Genomic DNA, 21,852 nt, shown 5'->3' with positions numbered 1-21,852 from the left:
CAGTGTCCCCCTCTGCCCCCTAATGCACTGGTTTAGTACTCTCATGCTATTCTTTAGCTTTGTTCCCCTCCACCTGTTCTTCACCACACTTGTCTTTTAAGTCCTTGTTCATCACTTTGATGGTACTCTATACTTTCATGCACCTTTACCACAGTTATATAGATGCCATGGCAGCATAACAGGAAGTTAAAATCTTTCTTCTTTGCCAGTTTTCAATGCAAACCACTCTTTAGCTTTACTGCGTTAACGGATCGATTTATTCACTATATACAGTATGTTTAAAATAACAGATACAGGTTAGTTTTTGCATCATGGTGGATGCTACTCAGCCTGTAAACAGCTGTGTAAAGCACAGGAGAGTTTCCAAGTCTAACAATCATATTGATGATGTCATCAGGGTAATTGGGCTTGAGATGTATTTTGTGACAGAGCCTGCTCTTCAAATTAAAGTGGACGGTTAAAAAGATTGATCAGGCAGAGGAGAACTACCAGCACTAAAAGATGCCACTGGGTTGCATTATGGGAGTTGTAGGATGCAGTCTTTGAGGGTTAACGCACTCTGAACCATACACTGTATAAAAAGATGGCCGACATGACAGCTCCCTAAAAGTGAAGCCAAAACATCTCCATCGCCCCCTGCTGACTGGCTGCAGTATAGGTCATAAAGCCCGCCTCCTCCATGTTAACAGATGGGACATTAGTCAAACTATAAAATCAAAAATATACGGCAAATAAGTTTTCTCAAACACGGTTTCCGTCATTAAAGTTCGTATGATGCTGATTTATGTCCAAGTTTCATTTAGTTATTTGATGCTGTAAAAAGGATGATTGACAGCTCTGTTGACAAATACGGCTCCTGCAGCCGATCTGTTCCTGATTAGCAGAGTAGAGGAGGAACGGTGAGAGGAGACGTAACTAAAACAATCACTACAGTCACTGAAGTTTCCATATCTGTGAACGTCTGCTTCAGACCAACACAAAGAAGCTGTTCTGCTGTTAAACACACTGACGTGTGGGATCTTTGCTGTTTTCAGTAAGTTATACGTGTGTAATTCGGTTAGCAGAAGTGGATCTCTACTGCTCAGCTCTGGCTACAAATTGTGGTACCAGGGCAAGATGGCAGCACCCGTCAGGAAGCTATTTTGGCTTCAATTTTGTACAAAGAGAGTAGATGGAGTAGCAGCGTCCATCTTCATACTGTATATAGTGATTGCTTTGGACTCTCTCTGTCTCTGCTGCATCAATTTTGACCAGTCTTTTGCGAGTACCTAAACTTCAGAGGTGTTCACAAGCAAAATGTGTTTTGAAGATGTCAGTGGACACAAAACAGTTTGTAGTCACATGTTATTCATTTGTTTATAATGCTGCAACATAGTAACAATTAGAATACTGTAAATTAATATAAGCAACACCAGCTTTATGATCAAATAACACCTCACCCTGTAGTAATTAAACATGAAGTACAACATTTTTCAGGCTTCACATTGTTCTACATGACTGTGCTCTTAATACAGGAGTAGAGGGCAGCTACAGGATGAGACATTTGCAGGAAACGTGGAGTCACACTTCTGACTCAACAGAATATGGTGACAGACACAATCTAAAATGTTTTATTTCTCCTCTCTGACCTCGTTTCATTAAGATCTTCTGTTCCGGATATTTCCCTTTGATGGAGCTCTTTGCTTCATCAGTCACATCGTACAAGAATTCACATGAAACCCAAAGGCTCCAGGGATCTGTAGCCATACTGACTTTGATTCTGAAAGCTTACTGTAATATCTGTTGTATCTGTTACACTAAAACAGAATCTCAGTATGTTTCTTTATATGTTCCCGGGGAGCTTTGAGTGAATTTGCCTGCTTGCAGCTGCTGATATGAAGAGGGGGGGAAAGCTTTAATGTCAGAGGTGACAGCAGGTCCCGAGGGCAGCAAACAATAGAGATTGACTGCCCCTGAACTTAACTGGAGGTGTGTGTGCACAAAACTGACAATGTGTGAAGCATCATAATACAACCATGAACCCTGTTGTTGTTTGTGCGAGTGTATGAGCACACCATACATTCTTTTCTTCCCTCATGTCAAAGAGAACACCTGAGGGCGACACAGAGGATGGATGGAGGAACACAGACAGAGAGAGAGAGAGAGAAGGGGATTGAAAGCTCATTAACCAGAGACCATAATGAGGAAGTGTCATTTGTGCGTGCGTACTTGCGCCCATTATCCCTCGACTCATTAGACAGCGGGGCATGGAGACGGAGATTCCCCACCCCAAAGTAAAGCAGAGAGTTATCAGGTGTGGACTGAGCCGGCCGGGTTCATCTGAGGTTTCTCTGACAGCTGACAGGATGAAATTGTAATGAAAAGTGCCAGGCACGAACGAAACGTGAGGCCACAGACAGCATATGAAACAGGCAGGGGTATTAAGTGCAATGAATGTACTGATCCTGCCGACACTGCTGCAAAGACATATCGACAACTTGTGGTTGAAACATTGTAGCGTGCACGGAGAGCAAACAGTCACAAAGTCTCTCCCTGCACGTGTAAAGTCGTGCAGCTGCTGCGTGCTCAGTAACCGAGCTCTGCCGGGAGGCGTCCTAAGATCACCTTGAAGCTGAATTTCTTATTTGTGTTATTTCAATACTTTTGACCAGAAAGGTGTTGATGAATGATAATTATTGTGTCAGGATGCTGCACCGAAAACAACAAACAGGAACACTGTGGACTAGTGATACACTGACAGTAATTGTAGGCTTCATTTAAACATGTCTTGCTAACAACAGGAACTTTTCTAGTACTCTCTAGCTGTGTCCCAATCCAGGGGCTGCAGCCTTCGAAGGCCGTGTTTGAAGGCCGATTGTGTCACAGCGGCACGTCAGGGCTGTCCCAATTCCAAGTCTTCTTCAGATGTGGCCTCTGTTTCCCCGACCCACCATATCCCGAGATGCATTGCGTCCCAATTTTAAAAAAAGGTATACTTTTAAACGGCCGAGGAGTACACTTTAAAATATAAAAGTTTTGGTTTCAACTCAATCGAATAGTTAGTCTTAGTGTTATTCAAAATGAAAGGGCCCCTGAAACAAATTATCTTTAAAAAAACAGGTTCATTTATGCAACGTTTGTTATGCTAGCTGGCTCGCCCACTAGCTACCTGTTGCTAGGCGACAGGAGTAGCCTTTGGTAGGGTGGACCAGACCGTCTCATTTCAGTTCGGCTTTAGCGGTCTATACACCGGCTATGAATGGAGCATCCTCCGTGGACCACCTCCTTCGAAGGCCGCAGCCCGAGGATTGGGACACAGCTTGTGTGCGCAACAAGTCCTCCAAACTGAATGATGATAAATAGTTTGTTACACAACAGTTAGTTCCGACCAAGTAATCTGATTGGACAAGAGACATTCCATGAGTGGCGATAAAGAGAACAACATCACTGGGACTTTTCACTCCGTGTATCACTCCGCCTCAGCCAGGTCTTCTGAATACTGTTAATTAACATCACAGCAGAGCGTGTAAGTCGACATTGATCAGGCTGGTACCTGTGAATCACACGGCAGACTCTGACAAACAGATAAATGTGCATGATAAAAACAGCTGATCTGTGGTAACCTGTAGACACAGAGTGCAGGAGAATGTTTGGGTTGCATGGCAACAAAAGTCGAGTTTCAGCTAAAGTAATAATCTCAACAATTTTCATGTATGTCTGTTAATGTCTATGTCTAAGTATTGTTGAATAAGGTAACACAATGGTGATTGAGCCCACTGATGAACACCTTTGCAGTGATGTTGTATTGAATATCATCACAGCTGTAATTATCTGTGGCTCCGGCCGAATCAAAGCTGTGATGATACTCACTACAACATCATTCCCTCTCATGTGATACTGCTTAAATATTACCCTCCAAAATGACTGATACAAGCCTTTTCTAATCCGACACTATTGGCAGTATCTAAAGATTTGTACATTAGGGGGGTCTTTGTTTTTATGGTTATGTTTTTTAGGTTGAGAAACAATTATATTCATGTTTAGAAGTCACAAGTGTAGAAAACTGAATCGAGCAGCAGATCTACTGAACCAATGTTCAGTAAACCCATCTGTCCACCTCGATGTCGTCCTTCTTAGATGTTTGCGACTATGACACTACTTCTGCCTTGACTCCTATTGTCTAAGAGTTGTTTAACACACGCACAAAACCTGGATCTAATTTTACTTCCTAGGTCATTGCACCTGTCACCCAAAAGTACCGTGTCATTTGTGCGTCGCTAACTTAAACAAAAGGCCTCGAGGCTGCTTCTACCAGTGACCACAATTCTCCTGGGTGCAAGCAAAACACATGTTGTTGATAAATCTAATATTAGGACCACATTTCTTTTTATACCGATGTTTGAAAGACAGTTATGCAGTTGACTTCTTGACCAAAAAAGCCCAGAGGGAGAGCTGGACAGACTCGAGCTAAACTTGTGCACCACCTCAAGACATTTATCTCCAAGGAGTGTACAGTTTACTGACAGATCAGCCCCACACACCCGGAGCAACGATTAAGTATCTTGTCAGATAGTCATCCCAGGGGACCTCAAGGGCAGCTGGCCAGACATAGAAAGCCAAAACCGCACTGTCTGTTGGACTCACAGAAAGAGGAACAGGCCTACAACATTAGGTCCACACACAAGGGAAACGTTTTTAAATGTTAAAGCTGAACAGCCAAGAGCAAGCTGGCAAACACTAGCTCATGTGTTGGTTAGCCGATCATTTTTAAATACTTAAGCTGGTTTAATCCATTCATTTGTATTAACAACGGATTATATTACTATGTGTATGTTATAGTGATGAACACTCACAGTTTTCATTAGAATCCCCAGTTCCCCCCCCTTTTTAGCATCTTTGAGCGCATGGTTTCGCATGCAGCTACTGTTTGAGTTCATTCCCATTGCACTCATCAGTGTCTTGGATCTATAGTCTAGCATATGTTACCTGCCCAGCAGCACATTGCACAAAGACAGGTTAGCTAATAGATGGTGGACGACAACAGCTGTAGGGTCGTCCCTCATGTGATGGAGGAGACCAAAACAGATCTAAAAGGAGTTTTGGTTGTGCTTAAATTTGCCAGTGCACCCACAGGACTCTAAATAAATGCTATGTCACTCTTTATGTGCTCGGTTAGTTTGCTAAAACGTTTCTAATATCATCTTTATAAGACGATAATGCATCAGTTTTGTCTTCACAGCCTGTTGTGCTGCCCCCAAGTGGCCAGAAAATCAATTAATGCACATTTAAGGCAAGCAGAAAACCTGTACTCGTTTACTGCTCTCTCACAAGTGTTAGACAAGTCGTCTTATGAAGTCTCTTCCCTACATTATTATGATTTTTCGTTGTTGTTGTGATAATCTCGAAGTTCTCCGTTTTGTTACATTTGGTGACACCTTGTGGCGACACCTTGTGGCGGCACCTTGTGGCGATAAAAGGCAGTTGCTCGACATTCCTTTTTAGACTGTTTGCCTTCATCTGAGCGTCAAATTTGTTTCTTTTTCTTTGGATTTTCACTTATTTTTGAAGTTGTATCTGTAGTCATCGATATTTTTTTTTTTGTTCAGCCATAGTAGATTACTGTTTACTCGCTAAGACCGGAAAAGCAGCCGCTTAGCTCCGCCTACCCTCTCTGGCAGACCAACCACTGCTGGGTGATGGAAAACGCGTCACTAACTGGGCGCTGCTTGTGATTTTTTTGGACACCCGGTGCATAATAATACTATATACTGCAAATAAGGCTTTCATCAGCGGGCCATAGGCTCAATCACCATTGTGTTACCTCATTGGGCGATAGATAGTGACTTGACAGACATTTATCTTCGAGATTATATCCCTAATATAAATTCCTCTATAGCTTACAATCACATGGTAACCTTCATATTTAGCATGCACTGCACACTGTTTGGTCACCGTCTGAGAAAGACTGTTAACTCAGCAGGAGGAGGAGAGATAAAAGTCCTGGTCAAAAGGAGCCTGTCACTTACATGTTTGCCTGAAGTCCATGTTCCTATCAGTGTCTGGAGCAGTGATGAGAATTATACGATTTTTTTTCCCATTTACACGCGGCCCCCGAGCCCCTGAAGGAAGTCTGTAATATTAGCATGTATCTGCAGTGGACATTAATGTCATCAAAGTGCTGCAACAGACGCCCGTTTTCCTCCTCATGCACATAAAACCCCTCACAGCTTTTCAATAAAAAAAGAGCCCATAAAACCGCACATGCAAAATGCATAAATTACGAGTGTCACGCATATTATCTGTTCGCAGACGTATGTGTGCTTGGCCGTGCGTATGTTTGTAAAAATGACGATTGCTTCACATCTATAAGCTGACAGCAATTACCATCCATCCCACTATATGTACTGATGTGATCACACGCCCCCGATGCTATATCACGACACACTCATATATACAGCACACACAGTGTAGACCAGAGGAATGGGAGATATTTACTACACCAGCGCTAATATTAGCGTGCTGGCTTAGCGACACAGATGCCCTCGAGGAAGTGTTACTTCTCACTCTCCGAGCCTCTTCTACAAAGAGATGGCAGGGATATGAATGCCTCGCTCAAGTACACATTTGCATAGTGATCCTAATAATCTGATTTTCCTCTGGCTGCTATTGTGTTCCCTTTTATAAAAGTGGTTATAAAACCAAAACGTTTACTCCAGCGGTCCCTCGGGCCAGGTTTAGTCTTCTCAGGATTGTAGCAGACCCACTTGAACCGATAGCTTGTGTGTGTGTTTTTTTTTTCTTTCAGAAGCTCTTTCTAGTATTATGCGGGGGAGGGGGACAGAATTACAGACACACTGATTCACATCTATTGTCCGTATTCTGATCTCTCTCTGCCTCTCTTTCCAGTTCGTGGTGTATTAAGAGTTTCAGTTTCATATAGGATCGATCAGCACTCTTACTTTTACTTACAGCTCTCCTGGTTGCAGATATGATGGATTAATTTGACTGGTTTTAATATGAGTAGCGTTCCAAGATGTATTAAACGATGCTGCTGTAAGTGACGCTATAAAGCGGTGTGTTATAGTTACCATGGGAAACCCCGCTTCAGAGCGCTCTGCTTTGAAGTGGGTGGCTATAGTAATGAGGTGGATGTAGATATCAAAAAAAGGGATGCATCAAAGACAAATGCGCGCACACACAAACACACTGAAACTCTTCTTGTCTTTCTCATAAAAGAAATGTGTCCCAAATGCACCACGTTAAACTGCTGCTTAATTCAAAAGGGCCATAAAAAGGAAAAACACTTCCTAAATTGGACAATGGAGCGTCCGCTCTCTAACTAATGATGTGAGAATCTTCACAAGTTGAATAAAGTTCGGTTGGCTCTGCAAAGCTAGAACTCATGCAATTAAACATTTGGATACTCTCTCTGAAAACAGAAGTTTAGTTTCTCTGAGTCTGCATAAGTTACATCAGGCTACATGCTAATCAGTTGGGGAAATATTCATTCAGCTTCCTGAACAAAATATACTTGTCATAAGTTTGGTTGTAATTTTCCTCACTGTTAAATTCTTCCTCACACACATGCACACACTAATCGCATGATTTCAAGGTCACCCAATTGGCCGTCTCCCCGACACTCAAACCAGGATTGTCTTACATCTCTCCATGTGCACGTCCCCCCGCATGCATGTGTCCTCTTGTTCCCAATGTGAACACACACAGAGTCTAAGGGCGGCCGAGGCCCGCTTGTGCCTATTAGGTTTCAGGTTAAGGTGGGGGAAAGTGCTCAATTAAGAACGCCAGATTATTGATCATAGGAAGGGAAGCTAAACTGTCACGATTACACAGGGGAAGGTGTGTGTGTGTGCGTGAGGAGGTGATGCAAATGTACATACACTACCTGCAGATAGTTCGGCAAACTTCTCAAGCATTTGTGCACAATCTTTACTTCTGCTGTTGCAACTTTTGCAATATTATCGTATATTGTGATAAATAATAAATAATACAGAAACTTCTAGATTTTCTTCTTTTTTTTTTCTGTGCTTTTCACACATTTTCTGTTCTGTTAAAAACATGTCCCTACTGTATTCGGTATTCGTTTCAAACACTGTGTTCTGAGATCCTACCCCTCTCATCGTGCATAACACCCAGCCAAGCACTCAAAGCACCATATAGCAACACATAGCAGCTACATTTCTAGTTAAATGCAGAAACAGAGGCCCCTCGTTTAAAACCCTTTCTTTTAAATTTACCATCAGATGTCAAAATTGTCCTGACTGGCCTGTTACAGTGCCATGCAGAAGTACAAGCCCCTTTGAACTTTGCCATATGTTTTTATATTACAACTTCAAATTAACATGGATTCTGTTGGGATAATATGTAATGGACCAACTGAAAATAGTCCCTAATTTTTATGTCGGGAGGGTGAATTTTACATGGCATTCAAAATGATTTGCAATTAAAGCTCCTGTGAGGATTTTTGTTATGAAACAGACTGAAATTAACTTTGATGACTCTATATGAGCTACAAAAGCAAACCAGACCATCAGCAACAAGATTGATTATTTCTATGTAGTTATTTTTAATGCCTGAAACTGCTGGCGGGGGTAGGTGTCAGACGAAGCGATTAACTGCACGCTGCCTTTGTTTACATTTTCCAGGGCAGAAATTTAAAATGAGTGATGCAAAGATGAGATTTTTTGTTAAAAAGCAACACTTAAGCTTGTACAGAACAAAATCAGCAAAGAAATAAGAGGTATGGCTTTGTCCACAGGGGGCGCCAAAATCAACACAAACCGAAAGTTCCTCACAGGAGCTTAAAAGGTACAAAAAGATTTGAGTGCTTTGCTGTCAAACCTCTAACCAAGATCAGGTGCAACCAACTGCCTCGAGGTTAACACGTGCGTCTGACAGATGTCTGCCTTTTGGACTGCACTCGTTTGTCAATCAAACGGTAAGAAGACCAGTCTGAATAAGAAATCCTAATCCTAAAAGTCCTAATATGTATGCATGGCACCATATAGCCAGCTCAGTAGACGGGGAATGCTGCAGATTTTTGGCTTTTGTGTGAATGCATTCTGCTCCTGCTTGATTTAGGAAAGCTGATTGTGATTGGCCCTCATTCTGTAAACCATCAGGATATGATAGTAATATGAGGTATCCAGCCAAAATGCCTAAAAATATAACACTGTCCCAAAACTGTATTCTTGGACCTCATCAGAGATGTGTGTGTGTGTCTGGGCATGTGCACAGATATCGTACGTGTTCTTTGCTTGGATGCCCACACATGCACGCACACACTCCTGTGTATACATATGCATGATACCACCTGGCTGTATATGTGTGTATGTGTGTGCGCGTCTTGCCTGTGTGTGTGTGTCTTGTAGTCCTGTAGCACCATTTTTCTGAACAACACATATGCCAGTGTGTTCAGTCCAGTGGCCAGAGTGGCAGCTCCGAGGTTTGGGCTGAGCAGCGGGCATCGTGCCCTTCATGGTCATGACAGATGGAGCCAGTGGAGACGCAGGCTATTACAGAGGACAGGGAGGGGGGAGTGGGTGCGGGGGTGGTGAGAATTGAGGGAGTAGAAATGAGTTAGGGAGAGGGAGAAAGAGGAAAAGTGGAAAGAGAGTACGAATGAGACGAGGGTGAGGGCAAATTAGTGCAGGGTTGAGAGGGAGAGGAAGAGCAAAAGAAGCAGGCAAGAATCTGGAGAAATCCGGCAGACGAGAAACAAAAGATAAAGATATAATGAGGAAGGGGAATAGTGAAGTTAGAGAGAAGCAGTCGCTAAGGGAGAGCTGAACAAAGGTGATTTTCATACATAGCTTTCAAAAAATGACCCAGTGGTGCTCGGCCTTTATGAAAGGCGTATTGTATTGGCTGGCTGAATCCCGGACATTCTCATGCACTTGTTTGTAGTAGCAGCCACCTCTGCTCTGAGCCGATTAGTCTGCAGAAGTGGTTTTGCCTCCAGTCTGCCTCCCACTGCCAGGCAAATGGAATGACTGAGAAATAATTACTTTCTGCTACGTCTAATAAGCAAAAAAGGAATACAGATGGAGGCAGAGCGAAGGCGGGTAATGTGGGCCTCAAGTCAAGGGCACAGACAGACACACAGGCCAATAAATCCTGATCTGAGAGCATTCAGACCAATCAAATCCTATTATGAACAATAGCCAGTTAGGCCCATTACCAAGATGGCTTCATTATGACGGCTGCTCATTAAGGAAAAACTGGAAGAATTGCAAACTCACTGTCAAAGGCGAGACAGTAGCAGTGTAACTAGAGCTGAAAATAACACGTCAGTCAAGAAAGAATTTATAATATTTATATCTGCACATAAAGTTTAAATTGGGGTTTTATTGTAAGTCTTTGTTAAGGCTCAGTTTAAATGATTTTTAATTAAAAAGATTTTTACCAGCCGATACAAACAACTGGATTTTCAGAGACCGTATCAGAATGTGTCAAGGAAACAAGACAACAATGAGACGAACTGGGAGAAAATATTGATGATGACGACCACCATTAATCATAAACTCATTCCTAATGGAAGTCTGTGAACAAAAAGCTGCCATGTGAAAGTAACATTCAGGGCCTGTGCCCACTACAGGCGTTTTTGTGCTGGCAGCACCTGTACAAAACTAATGCAGTCCAGCTTCTTCAGCGCAGACCACCACAGCGCTCTCGGTTACAAAGACTTTTGGAACACCGCCTCACTGATCAATGTCACTTCTCCCTCACCGACCAATCAAGGTCAAGAAGGGGCAGGATTTACGATATCAACTTTGTCAACAACAATGTTAAAGGTGAAGCTAATGCTTGTGTTTTTAATGCTTAATATTTAAGCAAATATGAAGCATACAGAGCAATTTAAAACAGACTTAACGGTCACTACAGAGGGAAGCAAAAGTGCTGCCAGACATTTTTCGTAACCTAGCAACAGTAAAGGCCTGTGAGGAGCGCTCTGAAATTGAAGTCGAGGGCTCTGCCAGTGCAAAAAACGCTGTTAGTGGACACAGGCCCTTTCTTGATGATGTCCTGTTTGTATTTTCCTCAAGTGTTCGTTTGCTGGTTATTGTCAAATTCTTTGTGTGACTTTGTGTAGAGATGTAATGTGCTTTCAGACCTGGAGAAGTTTGTCGTTGTTGAAGGACCCCACATTTTCTTTTATTTGCACGTCAAGAACTAAGAATGGTGGCTACACCTATTACTTCATAGTTGGTACGCTCCCAACACTAGAGGAGCCTTGAGTTTAATAATGCACAATGATTGGTCACAGACACGAGCCAATGCAGCACCAACAACCGCCATCTTTTAAATGTAGCATTAAAAAATTGACCTACAACACGAAACAAGCACATAGGCCGACCCAATGTACTTCATATTTCATACATTGATTTACCAATCACTAAAAAGCTTACATCAGCTCAGCCTTCAACTGTTGGTGCAAATGCAAACAGAAAAAAAAAACCCTTGAAGGTACGGAGATCTCTGGAGAGCTTCCTAGAATGAAGCTCCTCTAAAGGAGTTCCTAGAACTGTTAGATCAGAGAACACTGAGTTACTGAGATGTAAGAAGCTCCCTTTTAATGATCAAGCAGTAAATTCATCTTCTGAAGGGAGGATACATAATTAGCTGTACTTGCACGTAATGCGAATGAATATACTTAATTCCATTCTGCATCATATCAATAATGTCAGTTAGGATGTTGTGAATTTATCTTTCTGTTAATTGTCCAACTCTGAAACTCAATGATTGAAATACCACATCACAGCAGCATCCGTTCAGACCAGGAGGCAGAGGGTGCAGAACAGCTGCATAAGCCTTCACTGTCTGTGAGCATCAGAACAAACTCTCTCTTACACTCTAACAACCGCATCACGGTGCCCTCGGATATCTCCACTGTTCTTTTCCTGCTTTTGTTTGCTCAACAAAACCCCCGAGCTCTCGTTCCTCCGTGGCCTTTTGTCCTTTCTTTACAAATGCAGCATGCACAACCTAGTCCTCTCCTTGCACTGCTTCTAAACAGATCAGTGTTACCATGCCGTGACCTATTTACCCTCCGAGCCTCTCAACCCCACTAACAGCTCACCTACTCGGGGTGGAAAGCCGCTGAACCCTGCTGCCCCCAGCTTTGGTCATCACCCAGCTTTTCAGCGAGGATTAGTGTCACAGTCAAAGCAATGGCCACGTTTTCCAAACCAGAAACACCATATAAAATAACAGGAGGTGGTCATTTTAGAGATTTCATTTGGAAACATCCACCATGCTGTTGGTCATGAGACGAGTGTGATTCTTTGCCAGGAGGTCCATTCAGTTTGCCCGACTCCTCCAGCGCGGGGCTTTTGTGCACCAGCTGCCACAGCATGCACCTTTCATGACATTTTGCCTCAGATACAATCAATTACATTCCATGTTTACAGAGTTACATGTTGCACCATGCAGAACCTTTTAACCCCACGCTACTGAGGCCACTGACCGGCCAAAACCCCTGAATATCCCAGCAGAGAGAGAAAGAGAACCAATGGGCGGTTTAGGAAGGAATGCATTACAGAAACACGAACATGGCTTTGGTGAATGGCATCTTTTTTCTCATTGAAAAGTTTTGATATAGAACTGAAATCGCCTATGGAGTTAATCAACATTTTATCTTATTGTGCACTAGCCTCTAAAATGCCACAGAAGGCAATCTAAGTGAGCCCACAAATCCAGTCAGTCAGGCTTTTCTGAAACGTGTTAAGGGACCAACTTTGAGAATCGTAACAAAAATATGATTTACTCCATCAGAGAGAGGGAAGCTACCATTAACAGTCAATACAAACCAGGTAACATCAAAGATTCTTCACAGAAACAATAGAGCAATAGAAACCAGTTAAAACAGTTACAATTTGAAACAACGGCTAGAAAAAAGTCCTAAACTAAGCAAGAGAGGGAAGAACTTTAATTTAGAGTGTGTTGAAGGGCATGCCGTGAGCTGAGGGCATCAAGTTCAGTACAAGCTCGAGGAACTAACCACTTGGTAGAATGCGTTATTGACAGCTCCAGACTGCCCCTACTTTTTCTTATTTCATTTTACATGGACGAAGGTCTGCGTACTGATGTTCCACTCGCGAGTATAGACTTGTTGTCAAGGGAACACACTCCGCACAATGCTGCGGTTTGTTGGGAAAAGACACACACTGGCCCGACTTTCCACGACTCCACCAAACCCGACTGGACATGTCAAACCAGAACAACTCCATCGGACAAACATCCGACTGTTGGTGTTGGTTTGAGTTGGTCGGTGTTTGTCTGGGCAGTGTGCAGCCACCTTGAGGAGGCCAATAACAGCCTTGAAAATGTATAAATACCAGTGTTTGTTGCGCCTCTCTTCAAGGGAAGGCCAACCAGCCTTCTCATAAAGGACACAATGATGAGTTCCACATCCATCTCCACGAGCTATAAGAAAGTAATGTCATACAGCTTCTGATCTCCTGTGGCAACACAGAGGTCATAGAGCGTCAAGTCAAGCAAAGTCAATCCTTTTTTGTTAGATTAAAGTGTTTTTTGTTACTTTAGGGTGGCTGTGGCTCAGTGGTAGAGTCGGTCATCTCTCAACTGGAAGGTTGATGGTTCGATCCCTGACTGCTACAGTCGCTCGTCAAAGTGTCCTTGGGAAAGACACTGAACCCCAAATTGCTCCTGAAGGCATAGCCATGGGTGTATGAATGTATATATGCTGACTGGAGATTGGCATAGAATAGCACTATATTAGTCCATTTAGCATTTACTTGACGTCTGTATGTCATATTGTTTTGGTCCGTGTATGTCCATATAAAAGGACTTTGTATTCAGTGAATGTATTTAAAGGATTTTTCCTCTGATAGTCGGACATTACCATTCAGACTGGTAAAACTGTTCCTGCTTTCACATCAAATGGATTTAGTGTTAATTGACTGACATTTCTTAGTTAATGATAGTAGTTAAAGTGCTGGATTTATTGTCTCAGCTATGTAGCTACATGACAAGAGCTGCTGCATTACATTATGTGGAATTTCTGCTGTGCTGGGCACGAGATGTTTTGTTAAATTCATTTTTTTTGCCCTTACTGAAAAAGGGAGATTCCAAAACCTCCATGAGATTAAATAGATGTGTGATTTGGCGATAATCTTCCCTTAACAATGACCTTCCAGTTGGCCCTGTTACATCCAACTGCTGGGACATTTCCATATCCTCTCTGCGTCTGTCAACATGTCACCCACATCGCAAGGCTTCCTGACAGAGCGGCATAATGACTCTTTTATCCGCTCATCTCTTCACTTATTTATGATGATGACAGTGTTCTGGCACATGCTCAGCATGCTTGGAAATCGTAAGGGGACTAATTAGTTGGCGTTTTCGTAGGGGGTTGAGACCATTACACAGCCCGGTTTGGTTTAAATTCAGGTAATGACTACCAGAGTGTGTGTGTGAGTGTGCGTGGCACTGGTGAATGCTGCCGCCCGTCTGCCAGCACTGCTGTGACGGGGGCATGTTTAAAACCTGGCAAACCAGCCTCGTCACCTGGCACCCTGGTCCATCATCGGCCTCAAGGTCATCAAGCTTGGCGTGCCGAGTGGAAAAGCTGGAGGGGAGAGTGTGAGAGGCATCCCTGAACAGTCGTGATGGGCTGCCATGTTGTAGCAGGGGTCCCTCTTCGCCTGCAGCGATCTAAATCCTGCCGTTTATACGCACACACCCAGACTCAGCGTCCTCCTTGAACAGGCTGACGTCACTCCCCAGAACCAGAGATGGAGCCATTCAAATCGGCCATGTGATGTGATTTGATGTACACTGACTATGAATCTCACTATTGATGTCGTTGTCAGGCGCTGATGTGTTATAAGACAATGCCATTTGGAGGAAATTAGAAGGAGGGCATAAATTGGTTCACATTTAAAGCTTGGTTTAGTCCGTCTGGAATCCACATCTACATAGGGTTAATGAGGTGGATGCATGCACTAACCTCCACCAACATAACCCCCTCTATCCCACATTACCCTCGCACATCTCTTGTCATCTTCTCATTTATCTCTCCATTGAACTTTTCTTCTCTCGTCAGAGGTTGTCTCAGAGTCTCACGGGGGTTCAATCAGCTCTGACTTCACCGCGGGTTATAGATGTGATTGTTTTGACATGCGTGCATGCATGTATCTGAGCTTGTAATAAAAAAAAAAGCATAGGGTGAACTGCTGTGATCCAGAATGTCATTCATTTCCAAGATCTTATTTGATTCTAATCATTAGGAGGTCTTTGAAATGTGCACGCAGTGACAGAGAGAGGCGAGCGTTGTGATGGCTCGTCATTAACTGCTGCAATTTAAAGACATGCAGTTGACAGTGTTGGAGATGGCGGCAATATAATGACCTATTTCATGGTGATATTCTCTGATCGTCCTCACACGGAGGTGTGAACGGCTTCTACTTGATGTGATAGTTATTTTTTAATAGATGATCTTCATTTTCAACACGTAGGATACATTTCCATTAGAGGTCAGGATCAGTCAACGTACCAGAGACTGCACTGCACCGGCTCAGGAGTTAGGCTGTTGTGCTCGTACATCAATATGCATAATTGCAGGAGAGGAAGTCCAGTGGAGAAAAGAGTTTTATGATATTAGAATAATATTATTCTAAGGTGCTTATTATCTGCCTTTGTGTCATAAGGCTTCAGTGATCAGCATGCATAAACATGATACAAACGGAAAGGATTGTTTTAATGTAATAGATAGATTGATAGATAGAGTACTTTATTAATACCCGAGGGGACATTAGATTGTAATAGCAGCAAACATTACAAGACATAAAACATTGCAATGAAAGAACAAGAAAAAACAGGGGCACAAACTGCAACAAGAGCAACAGGGTGCAGAGTCTCAAGGTGATGGAATGATGGAAGACAGTAGCATAAATATAAGTAGATGTAGATAATGTAAAATTATGTAATATAGATAATATCAGACAGAACACAATGTAACAGATGTACATATATAAAGATACATTCCAGTATTAAAAGCTATGTGCCAGGGGTTCATGCAGATGTTAATTAGTCCAGGTCAGTGTCAGTAGCAGTTTGAGGACCACGGTACGATTTTGGCAGCTATTTTAGATTACAAGAATGATAGACAAAAATGTTTATTAGTTGACACGCCCCTTTTTCTGTGAGCATGTTCAGAGCCTGAGGCAGAAAGTTCGTAACCACCTTCATGATCCCTGTTAGATCTAACTTGGGCTTGAGGCTTTAAAATATCATGGACCATTGAATGTCCGACATCCCACCACTAACATTTCAAACCTTTGACCACCATATTCTATTGAGTTCATCCTTGAGTTGGAGTGAACGTTTGTGCCAAATTTGAAGAAATTCCTTCAAGGCGTTTCTGAGATATCGCGTTCACAAAAATGGAACGGACGGACAACCCGAAAACATAATGTCTCCGGCCATGGCTGTCGTCGGCGCGGAGGCGTAAAAATGAAATAAGCTGAGAACAACAGTGACATGTTTAACCATAAGAGTTATTTTTCTGTTTGCACATCCACCAGACAGAAGTCCAAAAATGTAACCCATTTAGCTCCATTTTGGTCTCCACCTTCTATTGAGCAGAATATCTGCTTTGAAGTGTCAAAATGCCAGAAATAAAGGGAACTCCTCGGGTTTGATTTGAGGTTTTGTAACTATTAGTGACACCTTTTACATTACAATCCCATCATCACTCAACAACAGAGGGAATGATCCTTTGTTTGAGTTGTGTGGGTCTGGGGCCTTGGTGCTAGCTGTGTGGTTTGTGGGTATGAGGATGTCCCACCAGGTGCCCTCCCTGCCTGGTTTTGCCTTGTGCTCCCTGGTTGGACAGGCTCCTGGATTGGACAGTATAGTCCAGTAGTCACACCCATTTTAGCTCAGTTTTGGTCTCCTCTTAAGCAAATCATGTGGCTAAATGAGGGGGAGTGTTTGGGTTGGATGATATTTGTCTGAGGGTTTGTCATTTTGAAAACAAGAAACTAACCCAAACTGTGATTTTCCAGGAGTCTGTTCAGACATTGTGTCCACACTGTTTCCAGCAAGTCATAATTGGTGCAGAAACACGGGTACATTGTGTGACTTGTCCCTGGGTTTCAGTACACATTGACAAGTGGACAGGATCTCTCAGTGAACACTGTAGGACAAGATATACAGCAGACAAAACAAGGGGAGTGAAAGTCATTAAATTATCTTGGATGAAGTAATAATGATCCATTTTTTTCCACATTGAGTGCTAACATTAGCGGTCCTTGAAGACTTTGATCAGAAAGGGTTAATTTCCTTCAATTATCTAGTGCTTGTTGGATCAACTAGCAATTAGGAGTTAATACCAGTTGAAAGAATGAAGCAGGAGGATTTCGCAGAAGGGAATTCACTTGAGTTGAACCTTTGAAATAACAATTTGTTCCTCACATATTTGAGCTGTATGCTTCTGTGTTTTGTTTAACCACTGCCTTGTCTCTCTTGTCTCAGCACATAATGGAAAATTTATTTTCCTCTCATTTTCCACGTCAGGAGATTAAAAACATAATGGTTATGTTGTTGTCAGCTGGGAGATGTCCAGAAACCCAAAGTGTGTGAAACCGTACAGAGCGAGAACAACAAACAGTAATTTAGCCCTCTGATTTTTTTTTATTCCTCCTCTCCTTTCAAAAGCAATCTTCATGTTTATTGGACTGGAATTAAATCCTTCCTGAAGATTGCAATACATGATACGTTTCCTCGACTCTCTAATTTATTGTTTTGTTGGTGATGAAGGCTTGAACGATTAAACGTCTGGAGGAGCCTACATTCCGGATGCAGAGCTGGCGAGGTAGAAAAGAGAATAATAAAAGATGGTTAAATTATTGATTGGGACATGGCAGGACTACGGCCCCTCTGGGTACACTTCATCAATATTTTCCATACAATTTAACCCAGTGCTGCCGGGACGTGCCTCCACATAAGCAGTCTCTGAATGATGTTGTGCACTCTGTCATTCACACATGCATGCAGCCCCACCCTTCCCTTCCATGCATTATTAAACACTGGGCGTGATTGTGTTCCTTCCGCCTTAGGATGCCCATATTTTCACTGTTGCTCCTCCTCTCTCGATGCAAATGCGTCAGCGCTGCACTAAATTATTGTGTTATCTGGACCTGCATGAAACAAAAGTCGCTTTTCAAAGTAATAGCGCAGGCTGGACTGATACCTCCTTCACTGAGTGTGAAAGCAAAAGGGACAAAGCGGTTTTTCCAGGTCCAAGCCGGCTGTCAGCGAGTCTTCCAGCTGCGATGCATGTATTCCCTCCATTAGCTGCACTGCCAGCTGAACCAGAATAAGAAAGCAAATCCCAGCAGTAATCAGTCAACAACAAAGGGGAAGCTATATTGTTGGAGCCTATGTGTTAGCTGTGTTCGTTGTGGCTATGAGGTTGTCCCCCCAGGTGCCTTCTCCAGCCAGGTTTTTCCTGGTTGAAATATTGGACGGGCTCCTGGATTTTTTATGTCTCCACAGGCATATATGCAGAGCTTAGCACCATGTAATGCCTTTCAATCCATCAAAAGCAGGAAGGGGGGCTTTCTGCCCATGCTCCCTGTTTGTTTTACAACAGTAGCCATTGTGAAAATCTCTCTATCCTGCATTAGCAGCACAACACCTACTGTGCTGCTCTCAGTGCTTTACAGGGGAGACTATTCATTACACTGCCCCAAATACAGCCAGGTTTTTAAACCAACATGCTAGAACGGGCCTGATGCCAGATGGAGAGAAAAAAACATCTCATTTCGTAGTCAAATCAATTTATCTTGTAAATAACACATTGCATATCATAAAATATGCAGCACACAGTCTAAGAAGTATGTTTACAAGAAGAATGCACATTTTTGTTGCCACTATTGTCAACCTTATTTAAGCCTTTTATTTTGGTGACATTGGGTTTACTTTCAAGTATTTTGGGGTACCCCAGACCCCTCCAGATGTATTTGTTAAAATCTTAATTAAGTCTTTTCTCCCAATCTAATACCGTATTGGTCAGACATACAACTGAAGAAGTGCGGTCGTCTTATATTTGGAAGCCAATACAAATTCCCAACAGTAGACGGCGCTACTTTTCTGTAAAGCGAGTGTGACCCGCATGACTGAGGCACAGTGTCAGGGGGATGAAAGATGGAGAGACACGATCGTCCAGAAAAAAGTGTCTCCAAAGTAGGCCAAGTTAACCAACAACTGAGGTGAAGTAATGATGTTAATTTTGAGAGAATTGTTGTCACAGTGTAATGTTGCAAAATGGCGAACCCAAAAAGATCACAGGCTACAGTAGCGCTGCGTAGCCCCGCAGCTAGCCGCGGAGCTCCGTGACCCATCCCTATGCGCTCTCAGTGGGGTTTAGCTCAGCCCTCCGCACCTTGGTCAAGCTCTTTGGTATCCCAGAGGACCGGGCCTGCCCTCCTTGACCCGGGAAAATGCAGCAACAGGCTGCCGTATCTCCGCGTCTTAAAAATGCTAACAGTCTTACCTAATAGATGCTAACAGAGAAAATGCTACCGTGGTCCTCAAAGCGACCACTTCCAGAAGATTGACAGGAGATTGTTTGAGTATGTTACTGACAAACGGAACAAAGGTATGCCCGTTACCAGAGCCGTCATCCAGCCGTTTCAAGACTGACGATTTAATCTTAAAGGCATTGAAGACGATTTTATTTAAAAGGTCAAATAAAATGTTTCTTGTTCGAAAGAATCTGTCTTAAAAAGGGGGGGTCGTCTTATATTCAGAGTCGTCTTATATTTGCACCAAAACGGTATTTCCTACTTTTCTTCTGACCTCATTTAAACTCATTACGAAAGGCATGGAAGAGTGAAGCTTACACTTCTCTAATGGCACAGCTAAAGATTAAGGAGACCAAATAAGTAAATGAACTAAGTGTGAAATAATGTGCAATTATTCAGTTTACCAAAATTAATTCAAAGACGGTAAAAGAGACAAACTGTACAGTATGTTGGTCTGAGTGATGATACACTAAAGTGACTTCTTTTAGCTATGGGGAGCAAATGCTGTGCCAACACGTACTGTCAGAACCAATCACAGAGACAGTGCCCATTAAAATTCAGAGTTTCTAAAGCCCAAAATAGAAGTAATGCGACATTATCTGTGGAGAATTCAGGAACGTGGCATTAGTTAAAAATCAGTGTTTAAGCTCTTAAAGAGTACCCAGGGTCTGCAGGACCCCAAAGGCAACATTACTTAAATGCTGTCTCTCCGTTTCTTTAAATGTGTCACTTCATGTTCTGAAAGGAGTTTTGGGACATCCAGCTTTTTTCTTCCTAGCTGCGTACATCAGGATCCAATCTACCAATGTAGGGCATCATTGTGGCACAGGACCGTGGAACACGGTGTGTGGCAGTGCCCAGTTAATTTCTGGAAGGGGATCTTTGTCGTGTTGTCCCCCCCTTTTTTTTTTTGTACCTCCCCGTGTTAGCTGTCACTCTTAACCGTCACACAATCTTTGAGAGAAAGGCTATTTTCCTTCTCTGAGAGATCACTCGAGGCTGAAGTGAGCATCCGCAGACTTCAATTTATGCCTCGGATGATGCAAACACGTCCTGATGGTGCCATGAAATAATGATGGACTGCATTAGCACACTTGCTAATGCACAAAGCTAATATTGGTAAAACGCAGTGCTTGTGTTATGCGTTCCCTGAGGGGGCAATATTTAACAGAGCCCACCCAGACAGCTGCCCTGAGGGGTGGGTTGACCTTAATACGCTGATGGAGAGGCGTGTGGATTGTTATAGTTGTGACCATGATTTTTTAACAGTTTAGCATCTCAAAACACAGTATGGTTCACTAGAGGAGGGAAAAAAGATCAAACACGATGTCAATCACAGGATATTTGTTGTTCTGGAAAATCTCTGGTTTAACGTCAAAGATCCTCTCTGTCAAACCTCAAACTGTCCCTTTAGAAAAATAAATTGACTACTTAACAAACAGCTCTTTGGTGTTAGCACCTATCTTTGTGTTAGCAATAGCATTATGTTAAAAAACAATTTAATACCATGCTTAAGTCAGATGTCTCACTCCGTTTAAAAAAGCTGTACACGGACACACGACACAAATGATTCCTTGTGAAGAACCAGCTCCGTTCAACGGCCGACTGCCGATCAAAGACGGCTGTTTCAGTGTTACCTAACTGATAAATGACTGTATTTGTTCAGCAGGTCATCACACCCACTGCCGTCCACTGCTGCTCCTGTTGACTGTATGTAGTTAGAACCAGGATAAAAGAGCACAGACATCCTAATGAGTTCTCACATTCAGGTTAGACGGAGCGACGGCGGTCACCTCAGTCTAAGGTGACTACATAAGGCTTTACTTCCTGTCTGTCTCATTCAGATCAAGATCTTCCTCTACAGATCAACCTTTAGATACTTCTGTGATTAAACCCAGCTTTTCATTGTTTGGAAGCACACATTGTGTTAATACCGCAGCCTTCATCTACGTCTTGGTGCCAGTTACACCTCCCCTTTACTTTTTTCATCCAGTCGTGTGAACATTTTTGGAAAGATGATGTGTTTTATTTTATTTAATCTCAGCTTTGTTAAAAGGTCACAGAGATAGCAACAAGCTGAATGTCAGGAAATATATATAAAATGGTGCAGAAGATGTTTCTGTTACTTTTAATGGTGGTGCAGCCATTGGACTAACGCATTGCAGCATTTTGGTTTAAATTTTCATGCAGTATTTGTGAGATATGTGTCTTTAATTAAGCGGGACAACCACCGGTAAAGGACTATGTAATTGATGCAACAAAATGTGGAACAAAATATTATCAATATCGGCTGAAGATGTCT

This window comes from Semicossyphus pulcher, unplaced genomic scaffold, assembly GCF_022749685.1.
Source record: "Semicossyphus pulcher isolate SPU_LCO1_2020_fin unplaced genomic scaffold, fSemPul1.0.p SCAF_4, whole genome shotgun sequence".
Taxonomy (NCBI): Eukaryota; Metazoa; Chordata; class Actinopteri; order Labriformes; family Labridae; genus Semicossyphus; species Semicossyphus pulcher.
Note: the sequence above shows the minus strand (reverse complement) of the source record.